Genomic DNA, 24236 nt, shown 5'->3' with positions numbered 1-24236 from the left:
ATAAATAAGTCACGGAGCGGTATGTGACAATAACTCTCATTGCTGTGACTGAGGAGCGTCTCCCGAATGCTCCGTCCTGCAGTTCCTAATTAGAACCGTCATTGCATTTAATAGTATGTTATTTGCAAGGACCCATAACACATCAGCATCCCAAATCTCCTGACAGCTGCTGCAATTACCATGCCTGATGATTACAATGGAAAATATTTTAGCAAACGCGACTGTCAGAATCTTTAACCCCTTTTAATCTCTAATGTTTGCCTTTTCAGAAGACCTACAGAGGGGGAAAAAAAACAGGCACCAAGCACTGGAACAAAAATACCAGGTGGTCCATGGTGAAGCCATGGTGCCCTACTCTACATGTGGTGTCCCAGTAACGGAGTGCGTGCTCTCAGATAAACATTGCTTCAGGTGCCTGACCTAGGCCCTGCTGCTCAGGTGATGCTGTGATATTTATTATAATATTTGTTCTGTTATTTATATTATGGTGCACTGTTCCTTTAAGGAATGTACTGGATATTTTGGATGAGGTATGATGCAGAGTACCCATGTGACCCTTATTGCCAATTGGGAACCCCCAAATTTCCCTGTATATAGTTTAGGGGGGAGGGGCTAATCAGTTTAGTTCCAGTCTAGTTTCAGTTTCTGCTGTGTGTAGAGCTCCATTTGAGCTGCAGTGTGGAAAGGAGTCGGAAGAAGTGTGAGGTGAAGCCTAAGGAAAACCTCTTATCAAATCAGTCCTGCAATTCTGTAAGTGTTCCCCGTACAGGAGTTGGTGAGTTTGTACCCTGGTGGTGTCAGTAAACTGGACCTTAGCAGAACCCTAGTCAGTGTTGGATATCTACCAGTCTCAAGTCTGTCTAATAGCAAGTCAATTCAAGTGGGTGAAAAGCACCATATGTCACAGCAAGGCCACAGGGCTCCCACAGGTTACACTGCATCCTTTATACTCTGCTAGGTACTGCGAGTATTGGACCATCTGCTTCTGCCTCAGTAAAAAGACAGTCATCTGTAACCTGGCATTGGTGTCACGATTCGGCTTACGGGTTGTGGATCCGCTGTGTCAGCGAGGGATTGGCGTGGACCGTGCTAGTGGACCGGTTCTAAGAGGCTACTGGTTTTCACCAGAGCCCGCCGCAAAGCGGGATGGTCTTGCTGCGGCAGTAGCAACCAGGTCGTATCCACTAGCAACGGCTCAACCTCACTGACTGCTGAGAAGGCGTGGGACAGAAGGACTAGGCAGAGGCAAGGTCAGACGTAGCAGAAGGTCGGGGGCAGGCGGCAAGGTTCGTAGTCAGGATGGATAGCAGAAGTTCAGGTACACAGGCTTTGGACACACTAAACGCTTTCACTGGCACAAGGCAACAAGATCCAGCAAGGGAGTGCAAGGGAGGAGATCAGATATAGCCAGGGAGCAGGTGGAAGCCAATTAAGCTAATTGGGCCAGGCACCAATCATTGGTGCACTGGCCCTTTAAGTCTCAGAGAGCTGGCGCGCGCGCGCCCTAGAGAGCGGAGCCGCGCGCGCCAGCACATGACAGCAGGGGACCGGGACGGGTAAGTGACCTGGGATGCGACTCGCGAGCGGGCGCGTCCCGCTGTGCGAATCGCATCCCCAACGGCCATGACAGTGCAGCGCTCCCGGTCAGCGGGACTGACCGGGGCGCTGCAGGGAGAAAGACGCCGTGAGCGCTCCGGGGAGGAGCGGGGACCCGGAGCGCTAGGCGTAACAGTACCCCCCCCCTTAGGTCTCCCCTTCCCTTTGTCCGGTAACTGCCTCCCCTGGGATGAGGACACCGGGAAAGAATGGAGGGTTTCCTCAACGGCAGGCAGTACAGCAGGAGTGGGAATGGGGAGGGAGGGCAGAGGGCGAGGCCTGGCACGGGGCAGTGTGACACCAGGACGGGGGCCATGGGGAGGCACAGAGGCTTGCCTGACGGGACTGGGAGGGGGGGAGAGGCACTTCCTGTGGCAGGCAGAGTCCCAGTTCCTGATCTCCCCGGTGGTCCAATCAAGGGTGGGAGAATGAAGCCGGAGCCATGGCAGACCGAGGAGGACCTCAGAGGTACAGCCGGGGAGAACGAAGAGCTCAATCCTCTCGAGGTGGGGTCCAATAGACATCAGGAGGGGTTCTGTGCGGTAACGCACGGTGCAGTCCAATCTGGCTCCGTTGACCGCGGAAATGTAGAGCGGCTTGACGAGACGGGTCACCGGGATGCTGAATTTATTCACAAAGGACTCCAATATAAAATTCCCAGAGGCACCAGAGTCCAAGCAGGCCACGGCTGAAAGGGAGGAGTTGGCTGAAGGAGAAATCCGCACGGGCACCGTGAGACGTGAAGAAGCAGACTTAGAACCAAGAGACGCCACACCCACGTGAGCTGGGTGCGTGCGTGCGTTTCCCAGGCGTGGAGGACGGATAGGGCAATCCACTAAGAAATGCTTGGTACTGGCACAGTACAGACAGAGATTTTCTTCTCTACGGCGATTCCTCTCTTCCTGGGTCAGGCAAGACCGATCCACTTGCATGGCCTCCTCGGCGGGAGGCCCAGGCGTAGACTGCAAAGGATGCTGTGGGAGAGGTGCCCAGAGATCTAAGTCTTTTTCCTGGCGGAGCTCTTGGTGTCGCTCAGAAAAACGCATGTCAATGCGGGTAGCCAAATGGATGAGTTCTTGGAGGTTGGCAGGAATCTCTCGTGCGGCCAGCACATCCTTGATGCGACTGGATAGGCCTTTTTTAAAGGTCGCGCAGAGAGCCTCGTTATTCCATGATAACTCGGAAGCAAGAGTACGGAATTGGATGGCGTACTCGCCCACTGAAGAATTACCCTGGACCAGGTTCAACAGGGCAGTCTCTGCAGAAGAAGCTCGGGCTGGCTCCTCGAAGACACTCCGGACTACAGCGAAGAAGGACTGGACTGTGGCTGTGGCAGGATCATTGCGGTCCCAGAGCGGTGTGGCCCAAGACAAGGCCTTTCCTGAAAGAACGCTTACTACGAACGCCACCTTAGACCGTTCTGTAGGAAACAAGTCCGACAACATCTCCATATGCAGGGAACACTGAGACAAAAATCCAAGGCAGAGTTTAGAGTCCCCGTCAAATTTGTCCGGCAGGGACAAGCGTAGGTTAGGAGCGGCCACTCGCTGCGGAGGAGGTGCAGGAGCTGGCGGAGGAGATGGTTGCTGCTGTAGCAGAGGCAGAAGTTGCTGTAACATGGCGGTCAACTGCGACAGCTGCTGTCCTTGTTGGGCAATCTGCTGCGATTGCTGAGCGACCACCGTGGGAAGATCAGCGAGACTTGGCAGCGGCACCTCAGCGGGATCCATGGCCGGATCTACTGTCACGATTCGGCTTACGGGTTGTGGATCCGCTGTGTCAGCGAGGGATTGGCGTGGACCGTGCTAGTGGACCGGTTCTAAGAGGCTACTGGTTTTCACCAGAGCCCGCCGCAAAGCGGGATGGTCTTGCTGCGGCAGTAGCAACCAGGTTGTATCCACTAGCAACGGCTCAACCTCACTGACTGCTGAGAAGGCGTGGGACAGAAGGACTAGGCAGAGGCAAGGTCAGACGTAGCAGAAGGTCGGGGGCAGGCGGCAAGGTTCGTAGTCAGGATGGATAGCAGAAGTTCAGGTACACAGGCTTTGGACACACTAAACGCTTTCACTGGCACAAGGCAACAAGATCCGGCAAGGGAGTGCAAGGGAGGAGATCAGATATAGCCAGGGAGCAGGTGGAAGCCAATTAAGCTAATTGGGCCAGGCACCAATCATTGGTGCACTGGCCCTTTAAGTCTCAGAGAGCTGGCGCGCGCGCGCCCTAGAGAGCGGAGCCGCGCGCGCCAGCACATGACAGCAGGGGACCGGGACGGGTAAGTGACCTGGGATGCGACTCGCGAGCGGGCGCATCCCGCTGTGCGAATCGCATCCCCAACGGCCATGACAGTGCAGCGCTCCCGGTCAGCGGGACTGACCGGGGCGCTGCAGGGAGAAAGACGCCGTGAGCGCTCCGGGGAGGAGCGGGGACCCGGAGCGCTAGGCGTAACAATTGGTGTGTTTATTGCCCCACGCCTGGCCCAGGAGAAGCTGTCTCCACCTCGGACCATGTTGGTCAAGTATATCTTGCACCCCCATGTCACCACATACATATATTTCCATTGGCAATCACCTTTTTAGAGTGTGTAAGACTCTTCAACCGGCCATACACATGGGCCTTTGATCACCACAACATGCTTTCCACCAGTTTCCCCTTCACTCACATTTCCCTGGGTCAATTATACACTGCTCAAAAAAATAAGGGACCACTAAGATAACACATCCTAGACCTGAATGAATGAACTAATCAGATGAAATACTTTCGTCTTTACATAGTTGAATGCGCTGACAACAAAATCACAGAAAAATTATCAATGGAAATCAACTTTATCAACCCATGGAGGTCAGGATATGGAGTCACACTCAAAATCACAGTGGAAAACAACACTACAGGCTGATCAAACTTTGATGTAATGTCTAGTGTTGAGCGGCATAGGCCATATTCGTATTCGCGAATATTCGCGAATATATGGATGAATATTCGTCATATATTCGCGAATATTCGCATATTCGTAATATTCTCGATTTATTTTCGCATATACGAAAATTCGTGTATGCGAAAATTCTCATATGCGAAAATTAGCATATACAGAAATTAACATAAGCGTAAATTCGCATATGCGAAAATTAGCATATGCAAATTTCCGCATATGCGAAAATTCGCACACCGGTCTCAAACAGTAGTATTAAAGCTTTCTTTACACCACACAAGCTGGAAGCAGAAAGGGATGATCACTGTGATGTGTACTGTGAAAAATAAAAAAATAAATAAATAAAAAAAATAAAAAATAAAAAAGAATATTCGTAATTACGAATATATAGTGCTATATTCGCGAATATTCGCAAATTCGCGAATATGCGATATTCGCGAATAAAATTCGCATTGCGAATATTCGCGAACAACACTAGTAATGTCCAACAAGTCACAATGAGGCTCAGTAGTGTGTGTGGCCTCCACGTGCCCGTACAACACCTGGGCATGTTCTTGATGAAGTGGCGGATGGTCTTCTGATGTCCTCCCAGACCTGGACTAAAGCGAGACATGATGTTCCAGATGTGCTCAATCAAATTCAGGTCTGGGGAATGGGCAGGCCAGTCCATAGCATCAATGCCTTCCTCTTGCAGGAACTGCTGACACACCCCAGCCACATGAGGTCTATCATTGTCTTGCATTAGGAGGAACCCAGGGCCAACTGCACCAGCATATGATCTCACAAGGGGTCTGAGGATCTCATATCGGTGCCTAATGGCAGTCAGGCTACCTCTGTCAAGCACAGGGAGGGCTGTGCGGCCCCCCAAAGAAATGCCACCCCACACCATTACTGACCCACCGTCATAACAGTCATGCTGGAGGATGTTGCAGGCAGCAGAACGTTCTCCACGTCAACTCCAGACTCAAAAACGTCTGTCACATGTGCTTAGTGTGAACCTGCTCTCTGTGAAGATCACAGGGCGCCAGTGGCAAATTTGCCAATTTTGGTGTTCTCTGGTAAATGCCAAACATCCTGCACGGTGTTGGGCTGTAAGCACAACCTCCATCTGTGGACGTCGGGCCCTCATACCACCCTCAAGGAGTCTGTTTCTGACTGTTAGAGTGGACACATGCACATTTGTGGCCTGCTGGAGGTCATTTTGCAGGGCTCTGACAGTGCTCCTCCTGCTCCTTCTTGCACAAAGGCGGAGGTAGCGGTCCTGCTGCTGTGCTGTTGCCCTTCTATGGCCTCCTCCATGTCTTCTGCTGTACTGGCCTGTCTCCTGGTAGCACCTCCATGCTCTGGACATTACATTGACAGACACAGCAATCCTTTTTGCCACAGCTCGCATTGATGTGCCATCCTGGATGAGCTGCACTACCTGAGCCACTTGTGTGGGTTGTAGACTCCGTCTCATGCTACCACTAGAGTGAAAGCCCCGCCAGCATTCGAAAGTGACCAAAACATCAGTCAGGAAGCATAGGAACTGAGAAGTGGTCTGTGGTCACCACTCGCAGAACCACACCTTTATTGGGGGGTGTCTTGCTAATTGCCTCTAATTTCCACCTGTTGTCTGTTCCATTTGCACAACAGCATGTGAAATTGATTGCCAATCAGTGTTGCTTCCCAAGTGGACAGTGTGATTTCACAGAATTGTCATTGACTTGGAGTTACATTGTGTTGTTTAAGTGTTCCCTTAATTTTTTTTTAGCAGTTTACAACTAAACATATGAGCTGAGGATGATTTTCACAACTGATGAAAAGCATGAATGAAGGTCCTGGGTTGACCTTACACAATTTGCTTGGGTTGACAAGGAGCAATGATTCCATTTCCATCTTTCCATAGGATCCTTTCCTCATGAGCAGCACTTTCAGGGTGGTATAAGGTGTGTGTGTATATGGAGAATATGTAGGAAGGTGAAGTGTGTGTAGGTGTGAGCAATGTGTTCAGTGTGTATGGAGAGATGCCAGTGAGACTATGGAGCGAATGTAGGTGTGTAGAGCGTGTGTAGAGCGTGTGTAGGTGTGTAGAGCGTGTGTAGAGCGTGTGTAGGTGTGTGGGGAATGTGGATGAAGAGATTCTTTGGATGTATGCTGAGAATGTGTCCAAATGTATGGAGTGTGTGTATGGAGCAAATATAGGTTTGTGCAGCTTGTGTACAGATGTATTCTGGGAATCAGAGGCGGAGCTTGTAGCTTCTGGGCCTCAATGCAAAATCTGCAACAGGGCCCCATATGCTAATTATAATACCTGTCTCTATTGGGTGGTCCTCCATAGCTATGCCCCTGCTGGTAATGTATATAGATATATGGAGTGTGTGTACGGAGCATGTGTATAGATTGTGTGTACGGAGCATGTGTAGGGGTGTGGAGCTTGTGTATAGACATATGTTGCCAATGTATATAAATGTATACAGTGTGTGTACGGAGCATGTGTATAGATGTATAGAGCGTGTGTATGGAGCATGTGTATAGATGTACAGAGTGTATGTATGGAGCATATGTAGGTGTGTGGAGTATGTGCAGGTGTGTGGAGGATGTATATATGTATGCTGGTAATGTATATACATATGTGGAGTGTGTATACAGAGCATTGACTGTGTGTTGTCCATAAGGGAGGAGAGTGCATATAGCTGTGTGTATATAGGTGTGCGGTGCATCTACCAGTTTTCAGATAGATGGTGTAATGCTAAACATTTTCCCCGAGCTCCAGGGTTACCTGCCCCGCCCTTGGCGTCACTGCTGTTATTTATTTCCTTAAAGGAAACCTTTCAGCCTGTTCACCCACATTAAACCAAATGCACTGGGTTATAGTGTGGGTGAACAGGAGTCCAACAAGGGGTCACTTACTTAAATATGTCCTGTAGGTCCTGAGATATATCCCCCAAAAGATCCTCTGCTGAATTCAGTAAATTGCACTCATGAGGCGGGGCTTCACCAACCCAATGTGCAAGCCCCACCCCCTGTGCGTGATTAACTGGGGAACCCTCGTAAGTGACCACTCATTGGACTCAATTACTCAATTTTCCTTTAACTTGACCACTTTTCTTCACTTTTCACAGTCAATACCTCTTAAACCCTGCAGAGTCTTCCTCGCCGTACAGCCGTTCACTGTCCCTGATAAATCCAATCTCCTCCATCTATCATTACGGGAATCTGGCCTCCGCCAGACCAGGTCCTTGAAATGTGATGTTCTTCAATCTACACGACAAATAAATCCCCCGATTAAATGATTTGGATTGTGTGCCACGCTCATCGCCATGACAACCACATAAGCACCTGATAGCTTCATCAGCTGCAATCTTCATCTCCATGACGGCTGATACTTTCCCCAGTATACCTCATTTGGGTACCGAGAATTGTCACTTGTGACGGACACTGGAACAGAATAGGAGAGAGAAATATATCCGAAAATACACGGGAATTTTGCAGCCGCAAAGATCAGGCGGGTCAGGCATAAAGCAGAAGAATTGGCGCCATTACTTTCCGCCGGCATTAAGGCAGCTAACGTGCAATTCTTATTTTATGGAAATTCCTTTTTAAATGTGAATGCAGCTAAAAGTTGAAATATCCTATTAAAATGTCTGCAAGGGGAACATCTGGTGGCGCGGGGCCCCCGAGCAGATATTCACGGTCCACCGCCAGATGCACAGTCATCGTACGTCTGCTCCAGCCATACATCACCCCGGCCGTGTTTGTCTTCGGAGCATTGCAACCGACCCGGAAAATTGATTGTCCCATGAAAATATCTAATAGAGTCATACGTTTCTCTTGTCTGGTGTAATAACCAGGGTACCCTGCTGCCGCTGCCTCTAAATAAATAACCAATATTATACATTATACATATGCAGCCTAGGTTTATTCACTGTGCAGATTCTAATATGAAAACAATGGGCGAGATCATATGGATACGTGCCTGCCCCACAATCGTTTACACCACTGTATAATCTACAATATTATAAACAGTATAATCTACATACAATATAATCTACAATATAATCTACAGTATAATCTACATATAATATAACCTACAATATAATCTACATATAATATAATCTACAATATAATCTACAGTATAATCTACATATAATATAATCTACAATATAATCTACATGCTGTATAATCTACAGTATAATCTATAATATTATTGTCGTAGCCACAGGGTGTTACTAAGTATCCCTGATTACTTCGTGACGCCAGGGCACCGTTATCCTATACACGGTCCAAGGTTGGGGAAAGCTTCTCCTGGGCCAGACACGGGGAGTAAAAGAACACACCGATGTCAGGTTACGGATAACTGTCTTTACTGAGCTGGTGCAGATGGTAATACACATACATCTGGCTTTAGGTGAGAGAGTGCAGCATAACCCCTTGGGAGCCCTGTTGTCTTTCTGGGACTTGTGGTGCTTACACCAAACAGATTAATACTGACTTGTAAGACAGGTAGATGAATCCTGCTAAGTAGAGTCCTATCAAGGTACTGAAGGCTTATCCGCCGGGGCATGACCTTCCACCATGCGAGTGATCCTTGCAGGAGGACCAGAGAGATTAGATTTGAGCTAGGCTTCTCCTCAGAGCACACAATACACAGCACACCTGAACCTCACTGTAGCTCAGGAGACACTCTACTGTTAGACTTACAGTTTAGGCTGCTTTCACACTATAAAGTGGCACCATTAAAAGACCTGTCATAAACTTCCGTTAGAAAAGTATTAAACGGAAGTTTACGGGCATTAACCCCTTAACGACGAAGGACGTATATTTACGTCCTCCGCCGGCTCCCGCGATATGCCAAGGGGTCACGCAGTCGGTCGGGTCAGTCCCGGCGGCTATCAATGTCCGGGACCCGCAGCTAATACAGGACATCACAGATCGCGGTGATGCCCTGTATTAACCCTTCAGACTGACCCTTCAAAGCTGACCGCCGCATCTGAAGCGAAAGTGAAAGTATCCCGGCTGCTCAGTCGGGTTGTTCAGGACCACCGCGGTGAAATCACGGCATCCCGAACAGCTTACAGGACACCGGGAGAGTCCTTACCTGCCTCCTCGGTGTCCGATCGGCGAATGACTGCTCCGTGCCTGAGATCCAGGCCGGAGCAGTCAAGCGCCGATAACACTGATCACAGGCGTGATCAGCATAGGAGATCAGTGTATGCAGTGTTATAGGTCCCTATGGGAGCTATAACACTGCAAAAAAAAAGTGAAAAAAAGTGTTAATAAAGATCATTTAACCCCTTCCCTAATAAAAGTTTGAATCACCCCCCTTTTCCCATAAAAAAATAAAACAGTGTAAAAAAAACAAAACATATATGGTATCGCCGCGTGCGTAAATGTCCGAAATATAAAAATATATTGTTAATTAAACCGCACGGTCAATGACGTAGACGTAAAAAAATTCAAAAATCCAAAAAAGCGTATTTTTGGTCACTTTTTAAACCATTAAAAAATGAATAAAAAGTGATCAAAAAGTCAGATGAAAACAAAAATAGTACCGATAAAAACTTCAGATCACGGTGCCAAAAATGAGCGCTCAGACCTCCATGTACGTGGAAAAATAAAAAGTTATAGGGGTCAGAAGGTGACATTTTTAAACGTATACATTTTCCTGCATGTAGTTATGATTTTTTCCAGAAGTACGACAAAATCAAACCTATATAAGTAGGGAATCATTTTAACCGTATGGACCTACAGAATAAAGAGAAGGTGTCATTTTTACCGAAATATGCACTGTGTAGAAATGGAAGTACCCAAAAGTTACAAAATGGCGTTTTTTCTTCGATTTTGTCGAACAATGATTTTTTCCCGTTTCGCCGTGAATTTTTGGGTAACATGACTAATGCCACTGCAAAGTAGAATTGGTGACGCAAAAAATAAGCCATCATATGGATTTTTAGGTGGAAAATTGAAAGGGTTATGATTTTTTAAAGGTGAGGAGGAAAGAACGAAAGTGCAAAAACTGAAAAACCCTGCGTCCTTAAGGGGTTAAAAGGCCATTACAAAATCCCATTCAACTCTATAGGATATTTTTATTATCCGTTATGAACCATTATAGCCCATTATGAATAACGGACGTTATTTCTGCGGAAGAGAAAACATCACATACACAAATTTTTCTTCCGTCACAATAAATGGGTAGATTAACGGCCGTTATTTTTAACATTGAAGTCTATGGCTGATGGACGTTTGCAAATACACCCGTTCTTATAACGTTCGATATTTTTAATGAGCATGCTCAGTAAAAGCCTTCACACCCCTGAAGTCACATCATGGGAATGGGGTGTAGTGCTCATACCCCCTGTCACACCCCCTCTCTTCTTCCTGGACTCTGCACGAGGCAGAAGTGCACTGGACTAGCTTACGCCACTATCCAACACCATCCGCCACAATCCGCCATTTTTTTGGGGAGAAAAAAACATCTTTGACTGAAGGTGGGTACGTGGATGGCTGCTGTGCAGTATTTTTTGTGACCTTTTCAGTGTATTTGGGAACTGAAACTGTATGTGCTTGTGGCTGCGGGCATTTGTGGCCGCAGTTTGTACGGGGCATGATTGCTTTGGCTAGGGAAGTGTGTAGGAAGATTTTGGACCGTGTGGTGACACTCTGCGGCATTTTTATGTCCGCCATGTGCTTGCTATTTTGCATTTTGCATTTATTTTATTATTTTGACATCATTTAATTGCAATTATTTCTGAAATTTTTTTTGGGTCATTTGTATTTTTCAGAAGCTAGTCCCAATTGAATCCTCATCCGAGGATGAGGGTGAGGACCCTAAATTGTTGACCAGATTGTCTCCAAGCCCCAGTAAGAGTAATCTTTTTTTATAATTTATGTTTCCATATTTTATCTAGATTAAATTTTTTAATTCCAGTAGGATAATTGCTTTTGAAGTGCACAGGACAGTTTTAGATCATGTTGTGCCAATCAGTTTTTTTTATGATTTTATTTAACTTAATTTTTTTGTTATAGATTTTTTTTGTTTCTAGACACACAGTATTCCTCACCCCCAAAAAAGCCAAGAACACAAGAAGGCACAATTTAAAAAGGTGCGTTTTCACTTTTTTAACTGTTTTAACAATTTTAAATGGCAATGATTTCAGAATTTTTATTTTTCATTTTTTCAGAAGCATGTAGTTGAACCCTCCACCTCCTCCAAAGGGTATTTTAACAGTTCAGAAACAATTATTGGAACACGTTCCAGAAGCCCAAGTGTGAGTATTTTTCTTTTTGAGTAATTATCATAAATACACTTTTCGATCATTTATTTAATTTTTTTTTTTTTTGCTTTTACAGTCTGAAGTTGTTAGAATTTCTCATGAGGAATCCGAGGAGTCTCCTGCATGTGTCGGCCCACGAGGACTCCCAGGATAGGCCTTCCAAAGAGCCTGAACCAGTATGTATTTTACAATTATATTGCAGTTTTTTCTACATGTTGTTATACCGTAATTTAATTATAATTTTTTTTTTAAATAGCGTCCCACGCCTCGGCCAACAAGAGGAAGAGGTGTCAGGATTCGTGGCAGAGGACGTGGTATTGAATAAATAGATATATACCTGTCTTAAAGGAAAACTCTGATGCTCCCAATTAGAAATAAAGTAATCCCTAAATGTAACCTAGGCTTGTACCTGTTGATAGAGCCCACTATCGCGCTAATCAGTCCAGCAGTTCCTCCGCTATGCCCGTCCGAAGCTCCTGTCACTTCCGGGTTTAGTGCATAGGGATTGTAGTGTAAAAGACTACATCTCCCACAATGCCCTAGCATAATTTCCGGTCCGCTCCTGCCCTCCCCCTGCTTTTCCCCAGCTCGTCCCACTCCCCAAATTATAACAAATGCCCCCATTGGCCTCCCATCTCCATATCCCCACCCGTCCAAAATATGTTCTTCCTCACATGTGCTGAATATGAGCTTTACAATAGACAGAATACATGCACACATTAGCAGTAATACAATCTAAGTCAGCCTGCTATGTGCCGTGTTTCCAGCGCCGACGCTACTGTATGGAGATAGGTAACTAAACTGTGCAATTCATTTTGTGAATTGGCGTAGTAGCTACGCTAGCGTAGATAGGGGCTTTCCTATTGGCCCAGGCAGAACACATGGCGGCTTTGTGACAAGGATGAAAGATGGGCGTAGCCGACTCTGGGCCGGGAGGCAGGGAAAAGCCGCAAAGATTCATGGGACTGATGAGGCCTCGGGCTCAACATGGCGGACACGCACTGCAGAAAGAAGGTCGAGCGTCATCAAACCAGGGAGAACTACTCAGCTTCCGGTCGCCGGAAAAATGCAGAAAAGTCCATGATCACTTCAGAATTGTAAATGCAGGTACATGGATAAGTTATATAACTTTACTAACTGGTTCCTTGGCACAGGGAATGCTTTGCATTGGAGTACTCCTTTAAGTGTACTTTGGAAGTCAGTTGCCCATAACAACTAATCACATTGCTTCTTCATTCTTTTGCTTGTTTTCTTAAAGCTTTAAAGAGCCAATGTGATTGCTGGCGTAGTAAACTGAATACACTACAGAATCTTTCTAATTTCAGGATGGAGCTTGGGCCGGTCGGGCAAACATTGAAGGGGGGCAGGACAAGCCGGGGATCATTATAGTTGATGATTGTTACGCCGAGCGCTCCGGGTCCCCGCTCCTCCCCGGAGCGCTCGCTACACTCTCGCTATTGCAGCGCTCCGGTCAGATCCACTGACCCGGTGCGCTGCGATCCTGCCTCCAGCCGGGATGCGATTCGCGATGCGGGTGGCGCCCGCTCGCGATGCGCACCCCGGCTCCCGTACCTGACTCGCTCTCCGTCGGTCCTGTCCCGGCGCGCGCGGCCCCGCTCCCTAGGGCGCGCGCGCGCCGGGTCTCTGCGATTTAAAGGGCCACTGCGCCGCTGATTGGCGCAGTGGTTCTAATTAGTGTGTTCACCTGTGCACTCCCTATGTATACCTCACTTCCCCTGCACTCCCTCGCCGGATCTTGTTGCCATTGTGCCAGTGAAAGCGTTTCCTTGTGTGTTCCTAGCCTGTGTTCCAGACCTCCTGCCGTTGCCCCTGATTACGATCCTTGCTGCCTGCCCCGACCTTCTGCTACGTCCGACCTTGCTTCTGTCTACTCCCTTGTACCGCGCCTATCTTCAGCAGTCAGAGAGGTTGAGCCGTTGCTAGTGGATACGACCTGGTCACTACCGCCGCAGCAAGACCATCCCGCTTTGCGGCGGGCTCTGGTGAACACCAGTAGTGACTTAGAACCGGTCCACTAGCACGGTCCACGCCAATCCCTCTCTGGCACAGAGGATCCACCTCCTGCCAGCCGGCATCGTGGCAGTAGATCCGGCCATGGATCCCGCTGAAGTTCCTCTGCCAGTTGTCGCCGACCTCACCACGGTGGTCGCCCAGCAGTCACAACAGATAGCGCAACAAGGCCACCAGCTGTCTCAACTGACCGTGATGCTACAGCAGCTACTACCTCAGCTTCAGCAATCATCTCCTCCGCCAGCTCCTGCACCTCCTCCGCAGCGAGTGGCCGCTTCAGGCCTACGACTATCCTTGCCGGATAAATTTGATGGGGACTCTAAATTTTGCCGTGGCTTTCTTTCGCAATGTTCCCTGCACTTGGAGATGATGTCGGACCAGTTTCCTACTGAAAGGTCTAAGGTGGCTTTCGTAGTCAGCCTTCTGTCTGGAAAAGCTCTGTCATGGGCCACACCGCTCTGGGACCGCAATGACCCCGTCACTGCCTCTGTACACTCCTTCTTCTCGGAAATTCGAAGTGTCTTTGAGGAACCTGCCCGAGCCTCTTCTGCTGAGACTGCCCTGTTGAACCTGGTCCAGGGTAATTCTTCCGTTGGCGAGTACGCCGTACAATTCCGTACTCTTGCTTCAGAACTATCCTGGAATAATGAGGCCCTCTGCGCGACCTTTAAAAAAGGCCTATCCAGCAACATTAAAGATGTTCTGGCCGCACGAGAAATCCCTGCTAACCTACATGAACTCATTCATCTAGCCACCCGCATTGACATGCGTTTTTCCGAAAGGCGTCAGGAGCTCCGCCAGGATATGGACTTTGTTCGCTCAAGGCGTTTTTTCTCCCCGGCTCCTCTCTCCTCTGGTCCTCTGCAATCCGTTCCTGTGCCTCCCGCCGTGGAGGCTATGCAAGTTGACCGGTCTCGCTTGACACCTCAAGAGAGGACACGACGCCGCATGGAGAATCTCTGCCTGTACTGTGCCGGTACCGAACACTTCCTGAAGGATTGTCCTATCCGTCCTCCCCGCCTGGAAAGACGTACGCTGACTCCGCACAAAGGTGAGACAGTCCTTGATGTCAACTCTGCTTCTCCACGTCTTACTGTGCCTGTGCGGATATCTGCCTCTACCTTCTCCTTCTCTACTATGGCCTTCTTGGATTCCGGATCTGCAGGAAATTTTATCTTGGCCTCTCTCATCAACAGGTTCAACATCCCGGTGACCAGTCTCGCCAGACCCCTCTACATCAATTGTGTTAACAATGAAAGATTGGACTGTACCATACGTTTCCGCACGGAGCCCCTCCTAATGTGCATCGGACCTCATCACGAAAAAATTGAGCTTTTGGTCCTCCCCAATTGCACTTCTGAAATTCTCCTTGGACTACCCTGGCTTCAACACCATTCCCCAACCCTGGATTGGTCCACAGGGGAGATCAAGAGTTGGGGCACCTCTTGTTTCAAGGACTGCCTTAAACCGGTTCCCAGTACTCCCTGCCGTGACCCTGTGGTTCCCCCTGTAACCGGTCTCCCTAAGGCCTATATGGACTTTGCTGATGTATTTTGCAAAAAACAAGCTGAGACTCTACCTCCTCACAGGCCTTATGACTGTCCTATTGACCTCCTCCCGGGCACTACTCCACCCCGGGGCAGAATTTATCCTCTGTCCGCCCCAGAGACTCTTGCTATGTCTGAGTACATCCAGGAAAATTTAAAAAAGGGCTTTATCCGCAAATCCTCCTCTCCTGCCGGAGCTGGATTTTTCTTTGTGTCCAAAAAAGATGGCTCCCTACGTCCTTGCATTGACTACCGCGGTCTTAATAAAATCACGGTAAAGAACCGCTATCCTCTACCTCTTATCTCTGAACTCTTTGATCGCCTCCAAGGTGCCTACATCTTTACCAAACTGGACTTAAGAGGTGCTTATAATCTCATCCGCATCAGGGAGGGGGATGAATGGAAAACGGCATTTAACACTAGAGATGGACACTTTGAGTATCTGGTCATGCCCTTTGGCCTGTGCAACGCCCCTGCCGTCTTCCAAGACTTTGTTAATGAAATTTTTCGTGATCTCTTATATTCCTGTGTTGTTGTGTATCTGGACGATATTCAGATTTTTTCTGCTAACCTAGAAGAACACCGCCAACATGTCCGCATGGTTCTTCAGAGACTTCGTGACAATCAACTTTATGCCAAAATGGAGAAATGTCTGTTTGAATGTCAATCTCTTCCTTTCCTAGGATACTTGGTCTCTGGCCGGGGACTACAAATGGATCCAGACAAACTCTCTGCCGTCTTAGATTGGCCACGCCCCTCCGGACTCCGTGCTATCCAACGTTTTTTGGGGTTCGCCAATTATTACAGACAATTTATTCCTCATTTTTCCACCATTGTGGCTCCTATCGTGGCTTTAACCAAAAAGAATGCCAATCCTAAGTCATGGCCTCCTCAAGCGGAAGACGCCTTTAAACGGCTCAAGGCTGCCTTTTCTTCTGCTCCCGTGCTCTCCAGACCTGACCCTTCTAAACCCTTCCTATTGGAGGTTGATGCCTCCTCAGTAGGAGCTGGAGCGGTTCTTCTACAAAAAAATTCTTCCGGGCATGCTGTTACTTGTAGTTTTTTTTCTAGGACCTTTTCTCCGGCGGAGAGGAACTACTCCATCGGGGATCGAGAGCTACTGGCCATTAAATTAGCACTTGAGGAATGGAGGCATCTGCTGGAGGGATCAAAATTTCCGGTTATTATTTACACCGATCACAAGAATCTCTCCTATCTCCAGTCTGCCCAACGGCTGAATCCTCGCCAGGCCAGGTGGTCTCTGTTCTTTGCCCGGTTTAATTTTGAAATTCACTTTCGCCCTGCCGATAAGAACATTAGGGCCGATGCTCTCTCTCGTTCCTCGGACGCCTCGGAAGTAGAGCTCTCTCCGCAACACATCATTCCTCCTGACTGCCTGATCTCCACTTCTCCAGCCTCCATCAGGCAAACTCCTCCAGGGAAGACCTTCGTCTCTCCACGCCAACGCCTCGGAATCCTCAAATGGGGTCACTCCTCCCATCTCGCAGGCCATGCGGGCATCAAGAAATCCGTGCAACTCATCTCTCGTTTCTATTGGTGGCCGACTCTGGAGACGGATGTTGTTGATTTTGTGCGAGCCTGCACTGTCTGTGCCCGGGATAAGACTCCTCGCCAGAAGCCCGCTGGTCTTCTTCATCCTCTGCCTGTCCCCGAACAGCCTTGGTCTCTGATTGGTATGGACTTTATTACAGACTTACCCCCATCCCGTGGCAACACTGTTGTTTGGTGGTCGTTGATCGATTTTCCAAGATGGCACATTTTATTCCTCTTCCTGGTCTTCCTTCAGCGCCTCAGTTGGCAAAACAATTTTTTGTACACATTTTTCGTCTTCACGGGTTGCCCACGCAGATCGTCTCGGATAGAGGCGTCCAATTCGTGTCAAAATTCTGGAGGGCTCTCTGTAAACAACTCAAGATTAAATTAAACTTTTCTTCTGCTTATCATCCTCAGTCCAATGGGCAAGTAGAAAGAGTTAACCAGGTCCTGGGTGATTATTTACGGCATTTTGTTTCCTCCCGCCAGGATGACTGGGCAGATCTTCTACCATGGGCCGAATTCTCGTATAACTTCAGAGTCTCTGAGTCTTCTTCCAAATCCCCATTTTTCGTGGTGTACGGCCGTCACCCTCTTCGCCCCCTCCCTACTCCCTTGCCCTCTGGTTTGCCCGCTGTGGATGAAATAACTCGTGATCTTTCCACCATATGGAAAGAGACCCAAAATTCTCTCTTACAGGCTTCATCACGCATGAAGAAGTTTGCTGATAAGAAAAGAAGAGCTCCCCCCATTTTTTCTCCCGGAGACAAGGTATGGCTCTCCGCTAAATATGTCCGCTTCCGTGTTCCCAGCTACAAATTGGGACCACGCTATCTTGGTCCTTTCAAAATTTTGTGCCAGATTAATCCTGTCTCTTACAAACTTCTTCTTCCTCCTTCTCTTCGTATTCCTAATGCCTTTCACGTTTCTCTTCTTAAACCACTCATCATCAACCGTTTCTCTCCCAAACTTGTTTCTCCCACTCCTGTTTCCGGCTCCTCGGACATCTTCTCCGTAAAGGAGATACTGGCCTCCAAGAAGGTCAGAGGGAAAACCTTTTTTTTGGTCGATTGGGAGGGCTGTGGTCCTGAAGAGAGATCCTGGGAACCTGAGGACAATATCCTAGACAAAAGTCTGGTCCTCAGGTTCTCAGGCTCCAAGAAGAGGGGGAGACCCAAGGGGGGGGGGTACTGTTACGCCGAGCGCTCCGGGTCCCCGCTCCTCCCCGGAGCGCTCGCTACACTCTCGCTATTGCAGCGCTCCGGTCAGATCCACTGACCCGGTGCGCTGCGATACCGCCTCCAGCCGGGATGCGATTCGCGATGCGGGTGGCGCCCGCTCGCGATGCGCACCCCGGCTCCCGTACCTGACTCGCTCTCAGTCGGTCCTGTCCCGGCGCGCGCGGCCCCGCTCCCTAGGGCGCGCGCGCGCCGGGTCTCTGCGATTTAAAGGGCCACTGCGCCGTTGATTGGCGCAGTGGTTCTAATTAGTGTGTTCACCTGTGCACTCCCTATGTATACCTCACTTCCCCTGCACTCCCTCGCCGGATCTTGTTGCCATTGTGCCAGTGAAAGCGTTTCCTTGTGTGTTCCTAGCCTGTGTTCCAGACCTCCTGCCGTTGCCCCTGATTACGATCCTTGCTGCCTGCCCCGACCTTCTGCTACGTCCGACCTTGCTTCTGTCTACTCCCTTGTACCGCGCCTATCTTCAGCAGTCAGAGAGGTTGAGCCGTTGCTAGTGGATACGACCTGGTCACTACCGCCGCAGCAAGACCATCCCGCTTTGCGGCGGGCTCTGGTGAACACCAGTAGTGACTTAGAACTGGTCCACTAGCACGGTCCACGCCAATCCCTCTCTGGGACAGAGGATCCACCTCCTGCCAGCCGGCATCGTGACAATAATCTCCTTATAGATATGGTCGAGGATCGTCCTGCTCTGTGGGATTTGTCCGACCCAAATCACGCCAAGCACCAATACTTAAAGGCTCTTTGGAATGAGATTTACAGTGCCATCTGTAACACCTGGGAGGACCTGTCATCCCATGAAAGATGGATTGCCTGTAATTTTTATTTTATTTTTATTTAATTTTTTTATTATAAATAATTTTTTCCTTCCAAGCGAGGAGATTAAAAATCATTGGGCATCCATCAGGGACCAACACATGCGGGACCTTAGGGAGGAGGAAGAGAAGGCCAGTGGATCCGGGGCCTCTACCAAATATCCTTGGTAAAATGAGGGTGCGTGTGTGTGCGTGTGTGTGCGTGTGTATACCCCGATACACCCCCAAGAAACGCAGGGGGAGAGAGGCCGTCGGTGCCGGCTTCTCTGCCCCTGCCTTTCCTGGGATCTAGAGCCCTGCTGCCGCCGCTTCTCTCCCCCTGGCTGACGGTGCCGCTGCCCGTTCTCTCCCCCTGACTATCGGTGCCGGCGCCGATAGCCAGGAGGAGAGAAGCGGCGCCGGCAATGGGGCAGCGGCACCGATAGGCACGAGGAGAGATGGGGCAGCGGCACCCATTGCCAGCGCTGCTACCCCGTTGCCTCCCCCATCCCCGGTTGTATAATTACCTGTTGTCGGGGTCGGGTCCGCGCTGCTTCAGGCCTCCGGTGTGCGTCCCCTGCGTCGTTACTATGCGCTGCATGGCGCGGCGCACTAACGTAATGCGCCGCGCCGTGTAGTGCATAGCAACGACGCAGGGGACGCACACCGGAGGCATGAAGCAGCGCTGACCCGACCCCAGCAACAGGTAATTATACAATCGGGGATGGGGGAGGCAACGGGGCAGCGGCGCCGGCAATGGGTGCTGCTGCCCCTTCTCTCCCCCTGGCTATCGGCGCCGCTGCCCCATTGCCGGCGCTGCTTTTCTCCCCCTGGCTATCGGCGCTGGCAATGGGGCGCCGGCACCGATAGTCAGGGGGAGAGAACGTGCAGCTGCACCGATAGCCAGGGGGAGAGAAGGGCCGGCAGCAGGGCTCTAGACCCCAGGACAGGCAGGAGCAGAGAAGCCGGCACCGACGGCAGGTCTCTGCACCTGCAAAGCCGCTGCAGTTCATTGATTTAAAGCGCCCGCTTTAAATCATTGAACTGCATCGGCTTATCGGCGTATAACATGCAGATAGACTTTAGGCTAAAAATTTTAGCCTAAAAAGTGCGTGTTATATGCCGATAAATACGGTATTCATCGGCCAATCCCCGGATTCCTACAAAAATGCCATGAGATGAGGAAGTGCATCCAATTTTTTTCATTTTTTTTTTCATTTTAAATCTTTTTTGTTAATAAACTACATTTTTATTTTTATTTTTCTCTTTCAGGACACATTTTAGTGTGAAGAAAATTAGGGCTCAGACCCTGGGCATGGACCCTACTCCATGGAAACCCCTATTCCCAGATTCTAGAAAGAAGAATAGACTCCTTGTGGCCCCCAGAGGACCCCAGCTCCCAAGACCCTTCCCAAGTCCCCCTTGCCCAGCCCAACTTTACGGACTTATAAGACAAAAAATTACCAAAACTGTAAATATTAAAATTATTTTTATTTAAAAAAAAAATGGTACAATGACTTTGTCTATTTATTTAACACCCAACTAGGGTTTGCTTTCAGGATATTAGAGGTTTACCTTCTTCCACCCAGTGTTAAATTCTCACTTGGGGGTAGAAGTTACCACTCTACTATCCTGAAAGCAAATTGTACACAACATGGGATATACAACTGAACAAATACTTTGCTAGCAGGATTGGGGATGGGGGAGATTGTATGCCCCAGTGTGAATTTGACACTGGGGCATACATTATACCCCCTTCCATATCCTGCAAGAAAAGTGTACACACAACATGCAAAATACATCAGCAGTTTCCTATCAAAAGGGATTTAAACCTAAAAAAAAGGATTAAAAAAAAACTGTCCAAAAAAGTTAAGAACATACGATCCTGCCAAGACACTCTGCCAGCTTCTGTCAGGAAATACTCTGCAAAATCGTCTCTGAGACACATGGCGGCCTGGGTTAATCTTCTTGATGACTGCTGTAGTCCAGGCAGAGCTGCTTCCACTTCTTCAGGAGAACTGGGGTGAGGCTGCTTGGTTAGGACAAAGTTGTGAAGAACAACAGCTGCCCTAACAAAATGATCAACCATGTCCGGGTGCAGTTGGATTGGCCGTGTGAAAATCCGCCATTTGCCCACAAAAATTCCAAAGGCACATTCCACATAGCGTCTTGCACGTGACAGTCTGTAATTGAAGATCCACTGGCAGTGGTCGAGTCCTCAGCTGGAGTAAGGCAAGTTGGCACACATCTGGAAGGCATCGTCCCCAACAAAAACAAAGGGGCATTGGAGGTCCATCAGTCCCAGGAAAGGCCGTTGCTTCAGGAATAGTGTTGAGCGACATAGGCCATATTCGAATTTGCGATATTTCGCAAATACATGGACGAATATATTCGTAATATTGGCATTTTATTTTCGTATATGAGAAAATTTGCGTATGCAAAAATTAGCATATGCAAATTTTCGCACGTGCGAAAATTTGCACGCCAGTCTCACACAGTAGTATTAGAGCCTTCTTACACCACACAAGCTGGAAGCAGAGAGGGGTGATCACTGTGATGTGTACAGTGAAAAAATAAAAATAAAATAAACCGAATATTCGTAATTACAAATATACAGTGCCATATTCACGAATATTCACGAATTCGCGAATATGCAATATTCGCGAATAAAATTTGCATTGCGAATATTCGCGAGCAACACTATTCAGGAAGTCCCATCTCACCAGAGTAGATCCTCCTCCTCATCGCAGAGTTCTTGGTTCTTTCATCTGACCCGATGTCAACAGCGATGAATTTGTACTGTGCATCCGCAATGGCCATAGGAACGGTGGAAAACTTCTTGTAGTTGTAAAACTACGACCCCATGTGTGCCGGCTTCTGTATCCTGATGTGCTTCCCTTTAACTTCTCCAACACAGTTTGGAAACTGTGTGACTTCCTGGAAATTTTCTGCGATGCCAAGCCAATATTCTGCTGAAGGATGTGGAAGAAAGTTTGCTAGAAGGCAATCCCAAAGGGCCTTGCAGGTGGTCCGAACAATCCCAGAGATGGTGGAAATTCCCAGGCGAAACTGGAAGAGGAGCGACGAAAAACTCTCACCGGTTTTAGTATTTTTGCAAAACACAGTAGATGAACACTGCAAAAAAAAAAAAAGGTCTTTGACAACATACCTGAGGGTTACCAGAAGGCGTTCCTCTGACGAGATGCTCCTTCTGAGGTAGGTGTCTTGGCAATGGATCCTTTCACTGATGCGTGGTAGAAGGTCATCAAACGCTTCTACAGTCATCCAAATGGAGCTTTCAAAGTTCTCAGGGTGCTGGCGGAGCTCCACATACAAAGTACTGTGCACCCCACGGGTCATCCGTGCTGAAGTTGAGTCTGAGTACTGGACATGGGAGTCTGATTACTGGACATAAGGAGTCTGAGTACTAGACATGAGGAGCCTGAGTACTGGACATGGGGAGTCTGAGTACTGGACATGGGGAGTCTGATTATTGGACATAAGGAGTCTGAGTACTAGACATGAGGAGCCTGAGTACTGGACATGAAGAGTCTGATTATTGGACATGAGGAGTCTGAGTACTGGACATGTGGAGTCTGAGTACTGGAGATGGGGAGTCTGAGTACTGGACATGAAGAGTCTGATTATTGGACATGGGGAGTCTGAGTACTGGACATGGGGAGTCTGAGTACTGGAGATAGGGAGTCTGAGTACTGGACATAGGGAGTCTGAGTACTGGACATGAGGAGTCTGAGTACTGGACATGAGGAGTCTGATTATTGGACATGGGGAGTCTGAGTACTGGACATGGGGAGTCTGAGTGCTGGACATGGGGAGTCTGAGTGCTGGACATGGGGAGTCTGAGTGCTGGACATGGGGAGTCTGAGTACTGGACATGAGGAGTCTGAGTACTGGACATGAGGAGTCTGATTATTGGACATGGGGAGTCTGAGTACTGGACATGGGGAGTCTGAGTGCTGGACATGGGGAGTCTGAGTGCTGGACATGGGGAGTCTGAGTGCTGGACATGGGGAGTCTGAGTACTGGACATGAGGAGTCTGAGTACTGGACATGAGGAGTCTGATTATTGGACATGGGGAGTCTGAGTACTGGACATGGGGAGTCTGAGTGCTGGACATGGGGAGTCTGAGTGCTGGACATGGGGAGTCTGAGTGCTGGACATGGGGAGTCTGAGTGTTGGACATGGGGAGTCTGAGTACTGGACATGGGGAGTCTGAGTGCTGGACATGAGGAGTCTGAGTACTGGACATGAGGAGTCTGAGTGCTGGACATGAGGAGTCTGAGTACTGGACATGAGGAGTCTTAGTACTGGACTTGGGGAGTCTGAGTGCTGGGCATGAGGAGTCTGAGTACTGGACATGGGGAGTCTGAGTGCTGGACATGAGGAGTCTGAGTACTGGACATGGGGAGTTTGAGTACTGGACATGGGGAGTTTGAGTACTGGACATGAGGAGTCTGAGTGCTGGACATGAGGAGTCTGAGTACTGGACATGAGGAGTCTGAGTACTGGACATGAGGAGTCTGAGTACTGGACATGAGGAGTCTGAGTACTGGACATGGGGAGTCTGAGTACTGGACATGGGGAGTCTGAGTACTGGACATGGGGAATCTGAGTACTGGACATGAGGAGCCTGAGTACTGGACATGGGGAATCTGAGTACTGGACATGAGGAGTCTGAGTACTGGACATGAGGAGTCTGAGTACTGGACATGGGGAGTCTGAGTACTGGACATGGGGAGTCTGAGTACTGGACATGGGGAGTCTGAGTACTGGACATGGGGAGTCTGAGTACTGGACATGGGGAGACTGAGTACTGGACATGAGGAGTCTGAGTACTGGACATGAGGAGTCTGAGTACTGGACATGAGGAGTCTGAGTACTGGACATGAGGAGTCTGAGTGCTGGACATGAGGAGTCTGAGTGCTGGACATGAGGAGTCCGATTATTGGACATGAGGAGTCTGAGTACTGGACATGAGGAGTCTGATTACTGGACATGAGGAGTCTGAGTACTGGACATGGGGAGTCTGAGTGCTGGACATGGGGAGTCTGAGTACTGGACATGAGGAGTCTGAGTATTGGACATGAGGAGTCTGAGTACTGGACATGGGGAGACTGAGTACTGGACATGAGGAGTCTGAGTACTGGACATGAGGAGTCTGAGTACTGGACATGAGGAGTCTGAGTACTGGACATGAGGAGTCTGAGTACTGGACATGAGGAGTCTGAGTACTGGACATGAGGAGTCTGAGTACTGGACATGAGGA

At 48.8% G+C, this 24236-nt stretch overlaps 2 long non-coding RNA genes across 2 annotated transcripts; both read left to right on the top strand.

The window, feature by feature from the left end:
* Positions 1-302: 302 nt before the first annotated feature.
* On the top strand, positions 303-11607 carry LOC130281571 (uncharacterized). Its single transcript, XR_008846042.1, has 3 exons — positions 303-438; positions 11287-11365; positions 11531-11607. It is a non-coding gene; the product is annotated as an uncharacterized LOC130281571 (long non-coding RNA).
* Positions 11608-11683: 76 nt separating this feature from the next.
* Positions 11684-20342, top strand: LOC130281570 (uncharacterized). Its single transcript, XR_008846041.1, has 4 exons — positions 11684-11772; positions 11855-11954; positions 12035-12092; positions 20221-20342. It is a non-coding gene; the product is annotated as an uncharacterized LOC130281570 (long non-coding RNA).
* Positions 20343-24236: the final 3894 nt, after the last annotated feature.

The sequence above is a fragment of the Hyla sarda genome, chromosome 7 (assembly GCF_029499605.1).
Source record: "Hyla sarda isolate aHylSar1 chromosome 7, aHylSar1.hap1, whole genome shotgun sequence".
Classification (NCBI taxonomy): Eukaryota; Metazoa; Chordata; class Amphibia; order Anura; family Hylidae; genus Hyla; species Hyla sarda.
This window is presented reverse-complemented; position numbering and strand designations above follow the sequence as displayed.